The sequence below is a fragment of the Ambystoma mexicanum genome, chromosome 7q (assembly GCF_040938575.1).
Source record: "Ambystoma mexicanum isolate Mex_15411 chromosome 7q, UKY_AmexF1_1, whole genome shotgun sequence".
Classification (NCBI taxonomy): domain Eukaryota; kingdom Metazoa; phylum Chordata; class Amphibia; order Caudata; family Ambystomatidae; genus Ambystoma; species Ambystoma mexicanum.
Genome location: NC_090941.1, coordinates 797,870,719 through 797,892,262, shown reverse-complemented (window position 1 = coordinate 797,892,262; position 21,544 = coordinate 797,870,719). Strand labels below are relative to the sequence as shown.

At 43.7% G+C, this 21,544-nt stretch overlaps 1 pseudogene; it reads right to left on the bottom strand.

Moving 5' to 3' along the window:
- LOC138528083 (collagenase 3-like) overlaps positions 1 to 21,544 on the bottom strand; it is a 227,972-nt pseudogene that overhangs the window by 102,467 nt on the left and 103,961 nt on the right.

The window sequence follows — 21,544 nt, the reverse complement described above, 5'->3', positions numbered from 1 at the left end:
AGTATTTTCCTTGGCTACATTAGATGTAGTACTGAGTACAGTATCATAGACATGTTTTTGAACTCACATTTTAATTCACTTACAATTACATTTCCCATCTTCATTCTTTAGACATTCATTTGCTTACACTTGCATTTTTCCTACACAATTGTCATTGTTTTGCAGTCCAAGCCTCAGACCTCTTGGACTCTCTGCCCACCCATCTCCAAGAGGACGCAAATTGCTGCAGCTTCAGAAACAACCTAAAATCTCATGCATTCCACCTGGCATAAAAAAACAATATTCCTTGTCCATTGGTCCCCTTCTCTCCTGCCCTCTTCTATCATCTAATGTCGCCATTCTACTCTTCGGTTTATTTGGGCAACTGTCTTGCTGAAGCACCATTATTGTCTTAATGAGCATATCATAAGTAAACAATACATTTCTTATAAGTATAACATCCTATAAGTAGTGCTCTTATTACAGGCTAGTTGTGACATCACTATTGACCTCAAATAAGAAAGTAGCATCACTACTGCTCTGTAATCAGTTATTACGCTTCGGTTGCGATGTCACATGCTGCCGGAGCCAGCACAGAGCAGGAGTCCAACTGTCACTGTATCACTTAATTAAAGCCTTGATAAAAATGTTTTTATATATATATATATTTATATTCAATGAAAAAACATTGTTAAAGGGACGTTATAGTTACAAGTAAAACCGAAAAAAGCTAAGCAACCATAACTCACGCCACCACCGTGAACTGCTAAGACTAATGCCCAGGATATGAAAAATGACATCACAAATGTAATTGATGATATCACTAATGATATCACATATTTGGGCCACGTGTTTTTGTTTACTGACATGATTAGGCTAGTTTTTTTGTTTTTACTGACAATGAGAATTTCCAAAATTTGAAAGGTGTTATATATCTGCACATGTACTGTCCTTAGAGTTTAATATGAGCTCATACTGCACATACATGCGACAATAAGCATGCCTCAAACACACAGTTAACTTGTGTACATGATGATTAACTCTAACGTTATTGTCATTTTTTGTTGCTTTTGTTTCTTTCTTCCGTACTTTAGTTTCCCTGTATGTGCCTCTAATTTGTATGCATTGTGGGTTTGTATATGTATTTTTTCTACTAACATAAGTGTGTGGTCAGTTTTCAATTGATACCCATTTATTTCATGTTTAACATTACTCAAAACTCTCATAAGGTAGCATTTATTATTTTACTATCGGAAATAACCAAATTAAAGATAATGTACTTCTATGGTGCATGCTGCAACCATTGCCTATATGTAAGTATGATTAGGTTATTCTATTAACAACAGCACTCCAATATAATATTTTGTTTACACGAGTACATTCTTTAATACATTAAGTAGTTCATGGTAGGTCCCTCAACGACCCCTAACATCTTGTTACCAACATTTTAAACACAGCCCCTTCTAGAGACCGTTTATTACAATTAATGTAATATGTGATGTCATCAATTACATTTGTGATGTCATCTTTCATATCCTGGGTGTTAGTCTTAGCAGAGCACAGTCGTGGTGCGAGTTATGGTTGCTCAGGTTACCATAACTGGCGAATTTCTAGTTTTTTTTGGTTTTACTTGTAACCATAACGTCCCTTTAACAAAGTATTTTCATTGAATTTGATGGGTTTTTATTATTGCAACTTAACCCTAACGTCCCTTTAACAAAGTTTTTTCAGTGAATTTCATGGGTTCTCACCAGTGCACACTAATTTCCAACAACTTACTAATATCATAATTACCCCAATATAGCAACAGTCCAGTTTAGAAAGTTTCACCTTAAACCTCTGCCATTCCCCACCCCCTAGCATCATTTGTAACACTTCTATACACTTTTTACAACTTTTCCCACAGTTTTTGTGCTCAGCGACGTTCACGAATGTATGACGTATTTGCCGACTTTCTGTACAGTGTCGCGTGACCATGCACACGGGATGATGATGTGTTCGATGACGCGTCTGAAATTCATGAACGGGTCCGTGCTTCGTGAACAGTTCAAAACAGCATTTTCCAGCTCATTTAGGAACTTTGAAGCTCAAAATGTACCCTTGCAAAGCCCCAGCACCTATTCTTACTAATTATACATTAACAATCTAACACACAGCACATACTTGGAACAATATTAGCAAAACTGCTATTTATCTTAAAAATTGCATCAGCTATTGCCATCTCTTCTCTCCAAGAGTCACCACAACCACCACCACCAGCTGGAGGACCTACACAACGAAGAAGCGTAATACTTCAAAAGACAATGAACAGGACCAGAAAGATGAGCTGGAAGTGCCTACCTCTAGCACCCAGAGAGAATCATGGGTGTGGCAGTTCTTTACCACTGTTGGGAATGTACCAAAGGGTAAAGCTACCAAAGTGAAATGCACTGAGTGCAACATTGTACTGAGTCAGGGACTACCTGGCAGTACTCCTACGGGACCACTTCCATGTGGCCCCACACCAAATCCAACCACAGCCATGCTCTCAGAAAGACTGTTCCTTTCTTAGGAAGTAGTAGGCTGTCTTCCTCTAACTCATCTTCCTCAACCAATACTGTAACCGCACAGTTTACTTCTGTGGGACAAAAAATCCCACCAGCTACCTTTCAAGCGATAAAAGAGGATGTTGATTCTTATCTTTTGAATACAACAATACTCTCTATATACCCCAACCCACCACTCTGCAGGGTGGAGCAATTCCGAAGTGCTTTGAAGCAGTAATCAGGGAGCATGAGAAACACTACCCCTACCTTATATGTAACATACATGCAACATCTTCCCCTGTTCACCTGCCCCTCCATATTTGTGGTTGGTGCCCCTTCCCTCATTTCCCTCCCCACCTTACTTGCTGGCCTTTCCTGCAAAACAGAAAATAAAAAGATTAAAAAAAGGTTCCTTTAGGAACCACCTTTCAAAAACCACGGAAACATAAATACAGCAACATTGTGATTCTGACTGCAGCGGCTTTCACATGGAGTCTCCTGGGCTCCCCCCAACCCTGAGGGAGTCCAGGAGACTCCAAGCGAAAGCCGCCACAGTCAGAATAACAACGTTGATTTGTAAATACCGCAGCATTTACAAATACTACAACGTTGTATTTCTCACTGCGGCGGCTTTTGCTTGGAGTCTCCTGGACTCCCTCAGGGTTGGGGGAGCCAGGAGACTCCACGCGAAAGCCGCCGTAGTGAGAAACACAACACGGTTGTATTAAGAAAATGCAGCGGTTTTTCTTTATAAGTTTCTCGGGCTCCTCTGGCTCGAAGGAGCGCGAGAAACTTAGAAAGAAAACCGCAACGTTTTTTTAAATACAACAACGTTGTATTTATGTTTGCGGTAGCTTCATCTTGGAGCCATGGGGGGCACATTTCAAAAGCTGCAGTTTTCTTTCTTAAAAAACCACTTAGAAAAAAAACACAGCTAGTGCTTATTTAAAAAAAGAAATAAGCACTTACCGAGATGCAGCTTTCCTGCCTGCAGTCTCTGGTCTCCGTCCTCCAGCACCAATGAAGCAAAAGCCACCCAGTGGTAGCTTTTGTTTATTACAGCTGGCTGGCTTTTGCTTCATTAGTGCCGCAAGGGCAAGCACAGGAGGCATCAATTTCACAAAATGGGTGCCTCCTAGTGCTTCCCATTTTTAAGTTTGAGCTTCATTTGCTCAATACTTCACATAGGGACAGTATAGGTATTAAAAGGGATGACAGTGTATGGGCATGTATTATAAGGAATAAAACATCTCCTACTACATGTGAAAAGGCTATTATAAGTCACCTCTCAGCTCCATGACCTTAAAAAGGAACTTGGCCTTCGGCCTCATTCGTCTATTTGGTTTTGAACTCATCAGTGACTTTGAATATCCTTATAACGCCTTGTAAGGGTAATTTTTACCCATGCCTAGTACAGGGTAGCCTGTAATAGCCACACATGTAAACCGCTACTTTATTGTGATAAGAAAATAACATCAATCATGTAAGGATATAGCTTATTACAGTTTGGTAGGGATGTCACAATGTCTGGTGAGTTACCCCAACAGAGCAGAATTCCAACTGTTACTGGTTTGCTTAAAGCCATGATTAGCTTTTAAGATTAATTTCTTCTAAAATACCTTTCTGTAACACTGTTCAGCCTTTAATTGATAAGGAACTGTGTATGGAAGTATGTCTCTAATTTGCTGAAGAGATATTACTCTGCACTCAGACTGCCCCTGTTGAGAATAAACAACCTCCGGAGCACAAGAGGGGTGCTTAAAAAGGCTAGTGGTATAGTTACCGACAGGGACAGCCTACCCCTCGGGTTTATATCACCATTAGCACCCATTATGCCCAAACCATGTTGGGCTGCTATAATCCGTTTTCAGTGTTGATGAAGAAAAGGTACTACAGCGGCCTGGCGCTGCTTCTTTGGGGCCTCAGATAAGTGCTAATTTTCAATTAAGTAATTCATTACAAAAGAGGTATAATTTGGAAAAGGGTAATGGCCATGTAGCACTCAAGCTGCTCAGAAAGGTGGCCTTGTACAAGTGAACATAACCCACACTCTGAGCATCCTGATTTGATTGGTTGCGCTTTTTCGCCGTGTTGGCTGATGGAGTTTTACACGGAAGAAGAAGATACTTGTCTGTATTTTATCCTTTATTTTAAACCACAAAATGGCTTTTCCAATCATTGTATGAAACTGCTTAAAACATGTTTTAGCAACATGTTATAAACTCCATATTAGTGTTTTGCTCATCCAAACATATTAAACATCTATTGCATGTAAAATAAAGTTATTGATTACTTGCATTAAAGTAAGCAAAAAAACAAGTATTTGAGCAGTTGAGCAGAAGAAATAAAATACCCACTACCACAATTAAACAGGATATTGCAAGTTACCTTATCGTTCCGTGGCCTTATAAAGGTACTTATCCTGTGGCCTTGTTCCTCTATTCATTCATAAAGCTCCTTGGTGATTTGCAATCGTAATACGAGTGTTGTTTGTTTGTTTGTTTGTTTGTTTGTTTATTCATTTGTTAGGCGCACCACACTCGTAAGTAAAAGGGCGCAGAAGTATGGACATGCAAAGCTTACAAAGTTGCGACATGAATACAGGATACAATATTTACATACTTACAGGATATCCACAGTGTGCAAGAAAATAGCAGTGAATAAACATGGCTTAAATAATTACAGAGATAAACACTGAACACTGTACAGAAATATATATTACAAGAGTGAAGCCCTTCATGTATCAATTAGTCTCACAAGTAGACTAGATCGCGCACAGGAGGACTAGTTAGCACATGGTTTTTGAAGGTGGCGTCGTGATACACTGTTATTGAAGGGTCTCTTCAGGGAAAGTCTGGTTCACAGCATGTGCTAGGGGTCAGTGGCGATAATGTGTTTTATAACATTGTTTCTGAAATGTAGGTATGGTTGGTCAACTCCTGTTCGCCACCTTTTGAATTTTTGGCACTTTGTTAGTGCACTTTTGGTCAAATGTGACCAATTACATGGGGGAGGGGCACAGAGGGCACCCTCCATTATAGAAAATAAAATTGTCGAATTCTATTCGACAAAAAGTGCGCGAACAAAGTGCACACGATTTAAAAAAGGAGGCTATAAACAAAAGTAGAACCCTTGCAATATCCTTATAACATATGTTTGTGGCGCTGTTACCTTGTCCCATAAATCATTGTGCAATACACATCAAGCAAATCATGATCTCACCATTCTGTCCCAATGTCCACTATTCGTCATCATCAAAGTGTGCATCACCACCAATACCAGCATTCGGAGCAAAGGCATGAGCAAGTACACCTAATGGACCATCAAATGGAAGGAAATCGCCGTGGTCTATGGATGAAAAACACGGGTTGTTTTAGATGTGTCATCACACATAGTGTTGTACATCGTCCCTTTGAGTTCAGAGCTCACCTCTTCTTCCAAAGGAGATCAGAATATCAGCCTCGCCACTGGTGATTTGGACAAAATTGAGTGGGCTGACGCTGCTCCACACCTTGAACGCTTGCGCAATAGCGTGATCAATATCACCTTGTCTCAGTTTAGGTGTGTAGTTAAGAATTCTGAAAAAGAATCCACACAATGGTCACAATGTGCGGCTGTATACATGCATTAAAGCAAAACAATATAAAGTGTAGGGCTATCAAGCTTACTAATAAAAGATTGATGTCCTCAAGCTGAATTCCCTTCTGCTTCTAAGTGCTGTGAAAGTGGCTATTATTACTATCAAACTGTATCACTTTCGCAAGAATTAAGAAGTGAGCCGGGGCCATGTGGATTTCAAACCTGAGATTTCTGTTTGAGCACACATATATACGAGGCACACCCTTAACTCTGAGAGCTATCTAACCAACTTAATGTTATAAAAAACAACAAAAAAATCCAGTTTCTTATTTTGCACTTCATGCCGGACTCCACTATCTAAGCGCAGTACCGGGAATGGGTACAGAACCCATGCTGCTCAGTTTAGTCTGGTTTACAAGACCAACGTGTTGCCCTGAGGTATCCTTCCCGGTTACTTCTTGTGTATATAGGTTGCCGATTCACAAAGAAGCTGCTATGAGCAATTACGATTTACCCTTGACTTAAACCTGGAAAAACCTATGTGACAGGGCCACCATTGTGGCCCAGTCAACGAGGGAGGAGGGAGCCGAGCCCAACACAACACAGGTGCCCGAGTGCAGGCAGGCCGCCTTCCAACCCCTCCTTACTTGCAGTGATGGTGGCAGGCAGGAGAAACAGCACAACAGCTGCAAGGGATACGGCAGAGCAGCGGCATGCAGAAAACAAAGGGGTGCCACAAGCGGCACAAGATCGGCTGCCTAACCAGGACGTGAAGAAGAATTGCAAGAAACCAAAGGGTACCGCGAACACCACAACATGGCCGGCAAAGGAGACAGCCCAGCAGACCTGAAGCAGGGGACGTGGCAAGCGGGTGAAAACCGATAGCTGCGAGAGGAGAATGAAATTAGCCCCCTAGCCCACCAGGGATTATTCCAAAAGGGGGAGGCCACTACGAATCAGGGCCCCACTACACCACTATGGAGTTTAAGATCCAGGTCAGAAATGCCACAGGAGACATGTTGGGAAAGGGGCAGAGCTTACTAGTCCTTTTAAGCCCTCCCATGCCTTCCCCTATCACACCCCTGGAGCCAAGTGGTTGGACTGGGTGAGTATGTAATCCTGGGAGGGTGTGGGAGATATAAGGAGATGTGTGTGAATGTGTAAGTGTGGGTTAGTTGGGTGAGGACAGGAGACGGAGGAGGAAGTCGAGAGACCAGATAAGGCAAAGTGTTTGGAGTGTTGAGGTTACTTTTAAGGAGGGTGCCTGTGGAGACTTTGAGTGAGAGAGGGGAGAGTGTGAGTTGTAGAGGTGGAGTAGGAATAGCAGAGGGGCATAGTAGTAGTAGTGGTAGTGGTGGAGGTAATAGGAGTAGTCAGGAATAAGGCTAGTAGGTAGGGGGAGTAGCAGGTGAAGGAATTAAGTATTAGAGTGGTAGTCGGAAGTAGAGTGGTGTGCAGGGCTCCATATCCCTAGGTTTCCCTGAGGGTCTGGCCAGGGTCCAGCGCGAGGGGTGAGCAGGGCACAATAACTCTGGGGGTCCAGAGAGAGAGCGAGGGAGACAGCAGAATGGCTGGGGTACTAGCAGAGTGGGAAGAGCAGTAGAGAAAGAGACTGGGAGAGTGCCAGTGTGTGGGAGTGTGGAAGTAGCTATTGTCATAGAGTAAAGCAAAGCTTGGAACCAGAGGACAGGAGTGGGGAAGGAAGGAATATCGAAGAGTGGAGGTGGAGTGAGAGACTGGAGGGTCAGTATGGGAGTCGGAGGAGGAAGACATAACAGACTAGGGACAGGTAAGAGAGTGCATGCACAGAGAGAGCGTGGCACTGGGCTAATGAAGGCACCGCTCATTATTCTCTGAGAATACTAAGCGGGAATAGACAAGGGAGAGTTAGAGGTTTCCGAGGGAGCCAGACAGCTGGCGACTTAGGGAAAACACCTGAAGTGACGAAAGAGAAAACGACAAATAGGGAATAACAGTCCTAGTATTACTAACATCCTGTTAGGGACATCTGGGCTAGTATGGTGGGAATCAAGTCTGGGGAAGGCGAGAGAGGAAAGGGCAATTCCTAGCACCAATCCCACAGAAATCCCAAAAAGGCCCAAGGAACCTTAAGAGTAAAAGCCCTTCTGACCAATTATATTTCAATGAACACCCTTGGACTTTCCTTGAGTGTCAGCATGATTCTTTGTGACGGGAACCACTCTGTCACATCTAGTTGAGGAGTAACTTCTTTGTGAATCAGACCATTTGTATGTCATGTTTGATAGGTTTATATATAGCACCTGGGCCCAGGCAGTCAGGCAGGCTGCTTCCGTCTTCCTCCTCTGGGGCGCTACTGGCAGACTCCTGGCCATAGCACATTGGAGTTTGTGTACTGATTTGGTGAGCTAGGGCTAATGGCGGATCATGTTTGAAAGCTCTGGACATGTGGAAGTGGCATGATTTGATACCCTTCAATAGATCTTACCAGAAATGAGGAAGGGGACATCAGCCATCAGCATTGAGCCCCTCTGCTTTACGAGAAACCGCTGGCCTCCCCCTGATGGAAGCACATGGGGCCATCTAAGTGCATTTCCCACCCCAGGGTCCTAACAGCGTGAACTGCATGGGCTTCCCACTCAGAGTTGATCCCTTTATGCCCTTCTGACCAGGTCAACAGACAGACCATTTGCACAGAAGGTGACTGATGCTGTCAACAGGTATTTATGAAACAAGTGTCCTCACAGTTCATCAATGCCATGCTTGTGATCGCCATTACTGCCTCCCACTCTTAAATCCACCTACCTAGGGCCCTCTGCCTATCTCACCTTCGGTGACCTTTGCCTTACATCTGTTGCCTCATCTTCCCCCAGTGCTTGTGACCCCACAACAGTCTGATGACAAAAGGTACAAACAAGCGGCAAGGCAGTATCGAGAATTATGCTAAATCTACTTAAAAAACTCCCAATAAAGCCGCCATCGAAGCAAATATGGATCAACCTCCTGCCTGGGTGATAGATCGAAACTACAGAAACGTATAGCATGCATGCAGCATGACTTCTCCACAGTCAATGTTAAATTGGATGCTATTACGGTCAACATTAACACCCTTACTGTGAAGCTGAATAAAACTGATAAGAGATTTACCTAGGCAGAGATGAGTGTGGGAGCAATGTCCACTCTTAAAACTGAACTTTCTGCCTTTAATAAATAGGTCTTGACAACCCTCAATAAACGTGATGATCTTGAATCAAGATTGCGTTGGAATAACGTCTGTATAATTGGAATTTCCGGAAGGTTTTCCTAAGGGCAGTATGGAACCATTCCTTAAGGAAGCCCTGATGTCGATCCTGGAAAATCCTAAGTTGACGCCCAGCTTTATGGTTGAACAAGTGCTCAGATCGCTTGCCCCACAGCCAAGACCAGGAGCTGTACCATGACCAATCATTACCAGGATCTTGAATTGCAGAGATAAGGACACCATTTTATGAGCGGCTAGAGAGAAAGGGGACCAATGTGGGAATGGGCCCTTAATCACCGTAAACCAAGACCGCACACCACTTAAGAAGCGAGTGCATGTTTGTACGTAAAGCATGTTTATTGTATAATCATCTGTGGATGGACTAGATGGTGCTGTAGAGTCAAACTAGCCCAAGTCTCTCTGAAACACACAAGTTGACACATTATATACATTTTTGCAACAGTTAAAACACTGCCATATATTTTATTACAATCCACCCCTCACATGTGTTTGGAACAGAACTATACAAACGAAATCCAATCTTTCTCCAATTCTCCCATTTTGCTTGATTGCGGTCACTTAACTACTATCTTCAGATCATATTCATAGCACACCCTAGGATTTGTTTGTGGCAGGTCATAACATCATCACATGGTTAAACATTCACATACAAACATAATTCATTCATTACAAGTCCCAGCTGACCCGAGACTACCTAACCCTAAATGTAATTGCACATGGTTTACACAAATACTTCAAACGACATGAGGAAGAGCAGAATAACAGGTTCCATTTGAACTGTCGATAACCATCTTACCTACCCCGGCTTACTGGCATCATTGGAACATTATAATTTATATGACTACCAATTCAACACTCATAGCCTCTGGCTAAATCCTGAGAAAACAATCAAAACACGAGGCCCTGATTCACACAATGTTTTCCAATGGGGTTTCACCATTATAAAATGCTTCTGTCAATTTGGCCCAGAGAGTATTGGTCACTCTGGCCTTGAGCGTCACTTCACCCCATGTTTATTGTTGGTCAAAGGCAAATGGCTAGATCTCTTTGTAAGCTCCCATGCACTGAAAAAAGATTACATATTCCTTCTGCGAAACTACCAAGCCATAACAGCCCTGACCGGTTTGTTAGCTAACCATCTGCTAAGGTTGTAGTTACTCATTATCTCTCCAACAGCCTCTGAAACCCTGCAAAACCAGTTGTTGGCTGACACTCAGAATTCACCTTGCGAATCCATGTATAGCCCACTAAATGCAGATTTATAAATTCTGTTTATTAGTATGCATGCATGTTTAATAATGACAGTCTCTTCTTTACAGTGGGTTCTTCATGACAAGTCCCCTTCCCTGCATGCGCATTATGAAACTCCTGTTTGCACAGCTTCTGGGCACTTCATAGCACACCATATCTGGATCGAGTTTATATTTCATTTGGCGATTTTGGCATTTCTCTTTCTATACGCGTGCAAATCTAATATGTATCAACTTGACACGAAGTAACTCTTGAAGTAACACATCCCATTCACATTTAACTAAACCGGATACATATAAAATTGCAACATCGCGCCCATTTCGCTGCACCCCCAGTCACAAATATGGCACGCGCAACATGAACCCCTCCATCTCAGTGCGACCTTTCCTGGCCACCCCAACACCTTCGACTTGGCTCAGAAAGAATATACATCGAACCAGACTTTTCAGTGGCCATTCAGCAGGATCAGAAAGCTTTCTTGGGAGTGAAAAGGCGGATTTGAGACAGGGGGGTGAAATATTCTATGTTCTATTTGTTGAAGCTCAGCTTCAAGTATCAGATGAAAAACTATATTTTTACAATACTAGAAGAGGCGACCAATGTGTCCAATGTCCAATGTCATGATCCGTACCTCAGGAGGTCACACCCGCTCTGATTGATCCACAGATGGCACTAGGTGGTTTACCACTATCTGATATTCTTCGTAAGTATGTTGGCATGAACCTAGCTAATTGCTCCTTCAATTAGTGAGCTACGGTAAAATGGAGCGCATGTTGAGGACGTGGGCCATAGTCTAGCAGATGATGTTTTGTAGTATCCTGCATGCCTGAGCTATGCTTGTGGAATGTCTAATTGAATATGGAACCTAAAAGTCTCTACATTCTACGAGTGACCATTGGAAGGGATGTCAGGATGGGAGCTCATACCTGGTGGAAGCTAACATTGTACTCTCCTGCTTAACCACTTACCTTGTAATCTACAACTATTAAAGAGTGTCTGTTTGTACTTACCTGGGTCCTTCGTTCTTTCTGCTTCCTACTTGACTCACCTGGGGCCCAGGATAACACATATTTTGGAGATGAAGATGTTGAAATGTGTTACCATTGGTGAAATTCTGAGGTGGTAAGGCCACTGAAGAGATGACGAAGATGAGCCACGAGAGTGCCATTGCAGCACCATGAATGGAGTTCCATAGTGCCCAGAAAAGGGCCAAATACAGTCTTTGTGTGGGCTGCATGGAGGTTGGAGGTTCAAGTGGCTACAGGGCTGCAGGGAGCATGGCCTTTCCCCTTTCTTCAGCACTGTTTCCGTCAAGAAGTCAGCGCTGAATGTGGCTGCAGGAGGGGTGCAGGAGGAGACTGAGGTACCATGGAAAGCATCCCCTGTCAGGAGACAACAGGAGTTGTTTTCCGAGGTGCCAGAGGGGCACAGAGGTCTGTTGCACTTGAGGAGGAGGTCCATGCTCTGATGTCAGGAAGCTGAAATGCAGGAGAGATCCGGAGCCCAAGAGCTCAGGAAGGCATGCAGGCTAGCGTTGTGCCATGTTTGTAGGAATGTAATGGGTTGGGAATTGCACTACCATGGTTTATAGGGTGCAAAGGTGGAGGAGGGAAGCGGGTGGGGGTTAAATGTTGGAAAACTCATGCTTGGCTGCACCTACAGTTGCTTAGTCTGCTCACAGAACACTATCAATTTCATTGAACTGGTATTAGATGGAAAACCTTTTGATCTACTGAATACTTTTCTCATAATAGGAAGATGACAATGTAGGAGATTTTGTAAAATTCGAATTTGTTGAATTTTTTAATGGAATTTGTGCAAAAAAATAGTAGGGGGAAGTTGGGTGGGGCTGCGCGTGGTCTCCTCCCGCATATATTTGTAGTCAAATGTAAAAAAAGAAAAAAGAAAATCGACAAATTCGAATTCAACAAAATAATCTCAACCAAATCACATATGTGAGACAGGTATGGTATCACAAGTTAGGACACAGACACAAGGATACAAGTTTCAACACGTGTATTAAGTTTGACTGGGGTTGGAGACTTCCTAGATGGCCCTAATTCTATAATGGGAGTAGTCTCTGTTAGGCAGAATCCCTTAGGGAGCACTACACAAGATTAGGACTACAGGTGAGAGCAATAAATCCCCTTTGGTACCACAAAGATTTAGTTGGTAGCTGTGGCTGAGCAGTCAGACTTATCTCAAGAGGGAGATGAACAGTATTCAGGGTTTACACAATCGGTCTACTGTACTATGGTACACATTTATCACAGTCATCGAGCAAGTTAAATTAATTCAAGGAAAAATATACACACTCCCTATATAAATTGTAGACCAAGTGAACCAGAGTGAAAACTGAGCAAAACGGCACAGTGAAAATTACACACAAGGTTGCACTAACAATTTCTCACAAGGGAGGGAAAACACAAGTTATTCAGATATAGCTTCTTACACACCCTAGCAACACTTCCCATAAGCTTGTGACCCAGTTAGAGTAAGACAGTGCATCAGCATAAGTAATGATTAAATGCAAACTGAGCAAAATGGCATTTCACAAGGTTAGGCAATGGGAAGGAAAGAGAAGTTATAAGAAAGGGTTGCACCACACAGTTCGAATGGAGAATCAATCTTGAGAAGGCAGATTTAACAAATGTAGCCAGAGTCAATAGGCCTGTGCCAGAGTTAGTGCCTACCTGCACTACGGGACTGTCTATATATCCTTCAGCCCCTTCTCCCTGTATTTACCTTGCACTTGCCACCAGCTGGCCCTATTATTTAATTTGTATTCATCTAACCATGTACAGCACTTTTACCCCCCCTCCCCCCTTCCCCATGCACGATCAGAAAGGCACCTGGCCTAGTAGGATCGTTGTCTGTCTGCCCTTGTTCCCCACCTGCCTCGTCGCGTCTTGAAACACTTGAGTATAGGCGCGTTACAAATGCCATATCATATATCATATCATTCCTCACGCATGTAGACTAACTGTCGTTTATCATTGTGTGTTGGCCTCGATTTATTTTGTTACTTTTCTCATTGATTTTAGAGCCGAACATACTCCATTGAACTATCCTTGCAAGCAAATAGTTTCTGATCGGCTGTAATAAATAAAATGAGTAATATTAATGAAGATCGGCTGGCGAGACTAATTATAATATTTTTGTTTTCATAACAGGTATTTGCTCCCCTTCTGCTACTGCCATCGGTTTGAGACACCAGCAGACGGTTTCTTCGTGAGACACCTGCAGCTTCGTGTGAACAACTGGAGCACACTGACAATTTTATGGGACGATCGCCAAGGGCCCACATGCCCTTACGCTGTACTAGTGGCTAGAAGCAACATATCAACCTTTACGATGGACTAGTGCCTAGTTGATGGAACAGCCTTGTGGTTCACCGTGCTTCCAAAGTGCTTCTTTTAACGAAAAGCAACACCCTGTGTACCATTGCGGATACAGATAAAAGAAACTAAATGGCTTTCGGAGTTCATATTGCAATTGCTGAATATTCTCTAAACATTTAATGTCAAATAAATGTACTTTACCAAATGTACCGTGTTGCTATTTGATTTTAAAGTACAGTTTCATATTCCGAATTGTGGCGCGCTGTGTTGTGAGATGGTCTGTGTTGGTTTCCGGGTTCTGTGTGGAGTCGCGTAGAAGACGACTGGGCGCGTTTGCCAACGCAGCACAGTAACGTCACGGAGAGAGGCGGGGAATATGAATGTTTTGATAATGTCAGGCTCAGGGGCGGGGGAATTGATTTAGTGCCGCAGAAGCAGGTCAACCAGGGCGATGCGGCAAGTGATAGGATTATCACAAAATGGCGGCTAACTGGTGCCTGTTTTCGCGTGCGTTTAATGGACGAAAACTCAGGTATGGTCCATAGGAAAGTTTTCTAAAATCGAGCCACTTAGGCTTAAAAAAACATGGCCGACCCGTAGGGACAATAAACATTTTTACTAGACCATGCCTTTAAATGCCTGTCCCTGCCTGAATCTATTAGTGGTACAACCTAGTGGTAGTTGGTAGTAATCTTCCTTCTGTTTCTTAAGGTGGTTTTCACAGGTAATCCTCACTACTCTCGGTCACCTTTTCTTCATCCCGGTATTAGTTGGAAATGGGCGGGAGGCCAGAATGAGATTGGAAATATCCCTTGGATGTTGGTTTTCGTTTCCCTAGGTATTTTAGGGGTTTGGATTCCCCTTTTCTTGAGGAAAAGTCATAGGGTGGAATGGGCCCTGAATAAAAATAGCCCATGAAGTCTTCAGGAACGTCTTCCTTCTCGCCTCTCATCCCGTTGGGATACCGCATTTCATCTGGGGTCTTCCCCTGGGCGCAATCCCGGGCTCCCCTACTCAGGTGATTCCCTCTTGCTTCTTCACCTCCAGGGTTGGGATCCGAAAGCGACATCCCTTTCCTTGCCACCTGAATAGGGGATTCTCTGGGTCTACATGAGAGAATACCCCAGGTTTCTCACACATGAAACCATTTTTCTACACATTCATGTATTATTGCTGAAGGGATATGTGTGAGCTGGACTCTCCGTGTGTAAGTAATCACATAAAATGTGTAAACTGAACACACACATGGAAAGGCATGGGGTAAACCTACTCTTCCTGCAAGAAACTAACACACTAGACAGGCTTAACCAACAATTTGCTAGAACCTGGGGTAAACAAAAATATTACACGTCCTACTCCTCTCAAGCGAGAGGAGTGTTGACCATCATCCATAATCTCTGATGTTCCAACACAGAAAAACACTCATCGACCCCATAGAACGATACATTATATTGTTTGGTAGAGTAGCGGGCAGGGGAATCCGATTTGTGAATACTTATGCCTGCAATATTCATGATCCGCAGTTCTACTCCAACGTGTTTGCAATATGTAAAACCTACCCGCTGAATACTATACTATGGGGAGGAGACTTCAACACTATCCTAAATACAGGGTTGGATCGGGCTGGGGTCAGACCTAAGGGACTATCTAAAGCAGTTTGTGAGATACCAGAAGAGGCACACCGACTGACACTTTTAGATGCATGGTGTTTGATGCACCGAGATACGAGAAACAATACATTCTACCCCTCGGTCCATAACTCCTTTGTCGAGGATAGAGCTGTGAATGGTCTCTAACACTGTCATGGCTGAAGTTACCTCATGTCAGATATTGCATAGGACCTACTCCGATCACTCACTGGCACTCCTAATGCTGCAGCTTGAGAATTATCCAGCTCAATATCAACATTGGAAATGTAAGCCTCAAGCACTCCAAGGAATTGTGTTTAAAGCTTGCATACTTGGGAAGCATAAAATTATTCTCTGACACCAACATAGGCACAGTTGACACACAGGACTCACTATGACAAGCATTCAAGGTGTTTATTAGAGGGATAGCAATGGCCACTGAACATGGGGTTCTGAATGTAATTCGCAGATCCATTAAAACATGAGAGGACTAGCTACATAGACTAAAGCTGAGCAATCGGTCAGTCACCATATTACAACACATGCGTGGGTGAAGGAGCTGTAGATACATTCTGACAGAAGGCAGACAGAGAATTGAAATTCTTTGGGGCTCAAGCGTCCACTAGGCGATAGGGGAAAAATCAGGCAAAACACATGCAAGACTAATACACTTAGACAGAGGGCATCACTGCATCCCGACTATTGGAAATGGGCAGGGGTGTCTTCTTCACATGGGCAGGGAACTAAATGAGGTATTCATCACCTTTTATGCTGAGCTCTATTTACGAAGGGATATGTGCACCACGAAGGACATAGAGGAATTCCTAAGTGGTCTCCCCTTGACACAATTATCTCGGGATGCCTGTGAGCAACTTGACTTACCAATTACGATTGAGGAGATGGTCCGGGCAATCGACGATCTGCCGACCGGGAAAGCACTAGGATCAGACGACTGATGGCCGAATCTTATAGACAATATCACTTTGTCCTGGTTTCTCATCTCGTTAGAGTGTGGGAAGAGGCCATGGAAAAACGACTGCTCCTGGCATCCATGCGTGAGGCCATTATCACCATTCTACTGAAACCTAATAAACCTTGTGGGTCGTACAGACCACTGTCACTGATTAACAGTGACATTGGGATATTCGCCAATATTCTGGCTAATAGATTAATGCTAATATTGGGACACCCTATGCACTAGAATTAATCCGGCTTTATAAATGGCTGCTAAACGGCCCTCAATTTAAGGCGACTGTTCAACATAATAGTGCAAATAGCCCCGAAAGTGCATGCTGTGGTGGCACCATTGGATGTGCAGATGGCTTTTGACTCTGTGACCTGGCAATGTAGGTATGAAGTACTTGCTCAATGTTAATTCGGTCCCAGGCTAATTTCCATTATTCAGCTATTATATACTTCCCCGACTGCTCGAGTCTGCGTGAGGGATAGATGTCTGATCCCATGTGTTTGAGAGAGGCACACGGCAGGGGTGCCCCCTCTCCCTGTTGCTCTTTTCTATCGTAATTGAACCTCTTGCTGACCTCATAAGGCACAAACACTTACATAGGGGTATAAGGATACCAGGTACACCTGATGCTATATCAATGTGTGAAGATTAAGTTATCTCGTTCATTAGAAGCACACTCCAGCTGTAATGCACAACGGGATGAGCTTTGGTAACTTTAACGGCCTCCTCATAAACCATAATAAATTGCGACTGTTCATGTTCCTGTTAACTATAGCGACCACACAAGCGCCTAACAGATTGGACTTAACCTGCTCCCCTAACAAAATAAAATACTTGGGTGCTGTCATTTCTAGGGAAACAGATACTCGTTATTCCAAAAACGTCAGCGATCATCTGACTATTTAGCTGCACAACTGGACTTGGCTTCCAATTTCAATGGCGGGTAAGAGTTCAAATAGCCTTAGTGAAGATGTTGGTATTCCCGAAGTTAGTGTATCTATTCCAGAATATCCCGATTTGGCCGGGGTGAACTATTTTTTAAAGAATTGGATTCATTGACCCAAAAGTGCAAGTGGCACTTGGTGCAGTGCGGCTTAAGTGATCCACCCAAGTTAAACCGTAAGAAAAGGGCGGTGTCTTTGCTGCCCCAGACTTTCACCTCTATTGGATGGTGGCACATGCCCAGTAGTCAGCTCCTTGGTATCTAGATGACCCTCTACCCGCGTACGGGTAAAGATCGAGAAACATGCAGTAGGGAAGAGTGACATCAGATCTTGGATGCTGGCTCCAAGCTATACCGATGACTGTCAGTTTGACCCAGTCAGCACCATACTCTTTGCATGGAAGATAATACTGAAACTTCTGAAACGAACTGACTCAATCTCACCTTGCTGCAGAGGCATCCCGTCGTGGAATTGAGCCTTCCACCTACATCCGATGTAGCAATAATCAACAATTGGACTAGATTCGGGGTTTCAACTTTGGGAGATATGTATTTTAAGGGGCTCTTTGTAAGCTTGGTGTACTGGCTACTGCACTGAATAAGGCCCTTCTTTGGCTGTAGTCTTGCAGGCTGCTAGCAATGTTTCAGGGGGTCTGGCAGGAGTTTGCGGCAGAGCCTCCGGGGCATCCTTGTTTTGCATATATATTGCATGCTGGAGGGTGCCAGGAAATAGTGTCTCATCTATATGAATTGATCCTAAATCAGATACTGGATGAAGTGGGAAATGTCTGCACATGAGGGGCTAGGGATCTCGATACTGACATCACAGACGAACCGTGTCACACGATGTGTGGGCTTACACCGGATGTGCCCCTGCATTCTCGTTTTAGGCTCACTCAGCTGGAAGCGTTAAACTGATACCATTATGCTTCTGCGAGAATGCTGTCGTTTTTGCATGACTCCAGTGGTGCCTGCCCTAGATGTGGGGACAATGACACCTCATATATGCGCATGCTTTGGACTTGCTGCGGGCTGGAGGGGGGTTATGTGCCCTACCTTGGGAACTGTCACAAACATGCACGTTAAGCCTACTCCAGCCATGTGCCTGTTCGGATTATTTGACAAAGTAGCTCACCACACCACCAGGAGGTTCTTGAACCTCTGCCTCTTGCTTGCTAAAAGGTGCGGCCGCATTCCGGAACCCTAAGCAAAGAACGATGGCTGACAGATATTGTGTGGGCTAGCGAGAAAGAGGATCTGCTGATACCAGTGTCACCCATCAATAGTCGCCAGAAAGATATTTGGGCAGACTTTAGGGTCTACCTGCTCACCCCAAACCCACCCCTGAGTTAAGGACATTGTTTAAATATATGCTTTTAGGCCTAGAATTATGTGTCTAGGCAGTGTGTCACAGGCTTCTAATCTATCTGCTGTGTCTACTAGTGCATCCGCATCTACAGTATGGAGAGATTTGATGTGTGTTCTAATGAGTATTACTGCTGTATAAAGCATTCATATATAAATCCAACTATGAAAACAAAGTAAAAAAAAACAATAAACTCAGTAGTGCACACTGCTCCTGTCCCTCTAAAAAAAAAACAACCACATATCACATGCCTCAATTTATCTGCAAAACCACTGCAGCAAGGGGCTTTCAGGGTCAACTGATGCCAAAGTGCGCGGAGACACATTTGAGTGGAAGAGCACAGCTAGACGCATTTGAAAGGCAATTTTACAGCAAACCGCAAGAGCGGCTCTCCTGGTTCACCACAGCAAATTCTACTAATTATGCACTATTGGATTAAAGCTAAACGCTATCACAGGCGCCACGCTATCATGCAATGCGCTGGTCCATACCCGAACAGACTACCCTAGATGTTCACCTAGTAACCAATCCTCAGACCCTTTCCATCCTACACAACCCTTCACACCACGCTCAACGGATCTGTCAGCCCCCCTGCCATACCTATACAAGTGAGCTATCAACGTGCCAGTTCAGCATTCCATCCACTTCTTATACCCAGAATGCAAACAATCACACCTCCCCCCTCACCCTTAGGCTCTCTTAGTCCATCTTATCCAACCACCGGAGATCTCACTTTCATGATGCTCCTCCAGCGAAATGTGTACTCAAAGTCTCATATCTATCCTATTTTACCAGCCACCACTAACATTAAGAAAGACTGATCCTGGGCACACAACTACACCAATGAATCCTCACAGCCTGGCCACACATTAACAAGAATACCTCTTCACTCACCTGCCCATCAAATCTCCCCGATCTCCTTAAAAGGCTCGGAGAGGGTCATAGGCACATCTTACAGGCTCCCCCATTTGAGAACTCCAGTGCTATCTGCTTCCTCTAAACATACTTCCTTCATCAAGGACATACAACAAATAATTATTTCCCTATTACAACAGCTTCCACACCCTGCTCCATCCATAAAATGATCATTTACACTAATTAGGACAATAACATTCTATCCCAGAGGGCACCCTGCTCTATCCCTAAAATGATCATTTACACTAATAAGGACCATAATGCTCTATCCCAGAGGGCACCTTGCTCTATCCCTAAAATGATCATTTACACTAATAAGGACAATAATGTTCTATCCCAGAGGGCACCATGCTCTATCCCATACCCCTACAATTATCATTTATACTCATAAGAGCAACAATGCTCATGGCCGTACAACTCTTTATACACAGTGAGGCATTAGGCATCTCTATCCCGCTCCATGTCATCCAGAAACGCATCACAGCTGACATGCCAACGTCTTGGACTACTGAACTACACCTCTGCCCGGCTAATACCTATGGCACATCCCCCTGGCTGACAAGCACCTCTTCCCTGAAAATGATTGCCGATGAAGTTAGGGGCCTGGATGACTCTATCCTTTTCCCTTCTCTGTCCAAAGTCCTATTGTATCTTCTTCTCAAATTCCTTGGGTCAGCTGCTGCATGAGGCACAAGACATGGAAATGCACACACGGTGTTAACTGACCCGTCACCACCCAACACAGTCCTCCCACTCATCCTACGTTATGGCCCAAGGACAGAAGAGTTGCATCCTTGCAGAAGGAATCTCTGCCATTACGCAGCACACCCCTCACACTAAATCTCTTATTGTATCTCTGGAACTCACACATACCACCATAACCAGCTTTGAACCGCCCTGTACTTTTCCACGTTCCAAAAAGCATATTGCCACACAACGATTAGGCTCCTCCTACCTTCCCAGCTGCATTTTATTAAATGTACAATACATGCCTACACATAAATCGGAGGTTCGCAACGTAACCCTCACCATTGACCCTGACTTTGTGTTGCTTATCGAGATATGGCTCAACGACTACTTCTGTCCTGTGATCTACAAAGCTATACCTGGAAGAGACACATTACTGTTAAATACATGCAGGAAACAGGTGGAGGAACAGCCATCTATATGTAAAGAGAATTTCTCCCTCATTTCCTTTCCATACATCACAGCAACATGATGTGAGTCCCTGCTCTGTAAAAGCAAAATGAACCTCACAGTGTCAAATCTGTTGCTCCTTATACATAGTCCCCCTAGTCACACGACTCCCAAATCTTTGCATTTTGGGTGACTTCAATATCTGTCTGGAGCTACCAATAAATAGACTAGAAAATACATTATGCCTGATCTGTAAAGTCTCGATTTACACGTTCTGCAAGGAGGGGCAACATATATGGCAGGCCACACTTTGGGCACCATTGTTATGCACCCTAACCTGCTCAAGGTACTCCCTTTGTTCGCTTACCCTGGGTCGACCATTCAGCTCTTTTCTTTTACCTAACTACCTTCCCCTCACCAACAGTAGTTAAAGCACAAAATGCATTTAACTAAAGGAAATTGAAAGACATCCATGTCAAGTACAATATCACACCTTTTCTCCTTGACTCCTGCCTTTGCGACTCAATACTCGTTGACCCTACGAGCTGTACACACACATTTGGTGATTGGATTCTGATTGCTCTTAACACTGCTGTTTCCTGAAACCTGTCAGAAAGACCAAAGACCAGTATTTACAAATGGAGAAGATATGGCATGTGGGAAAAACAACAT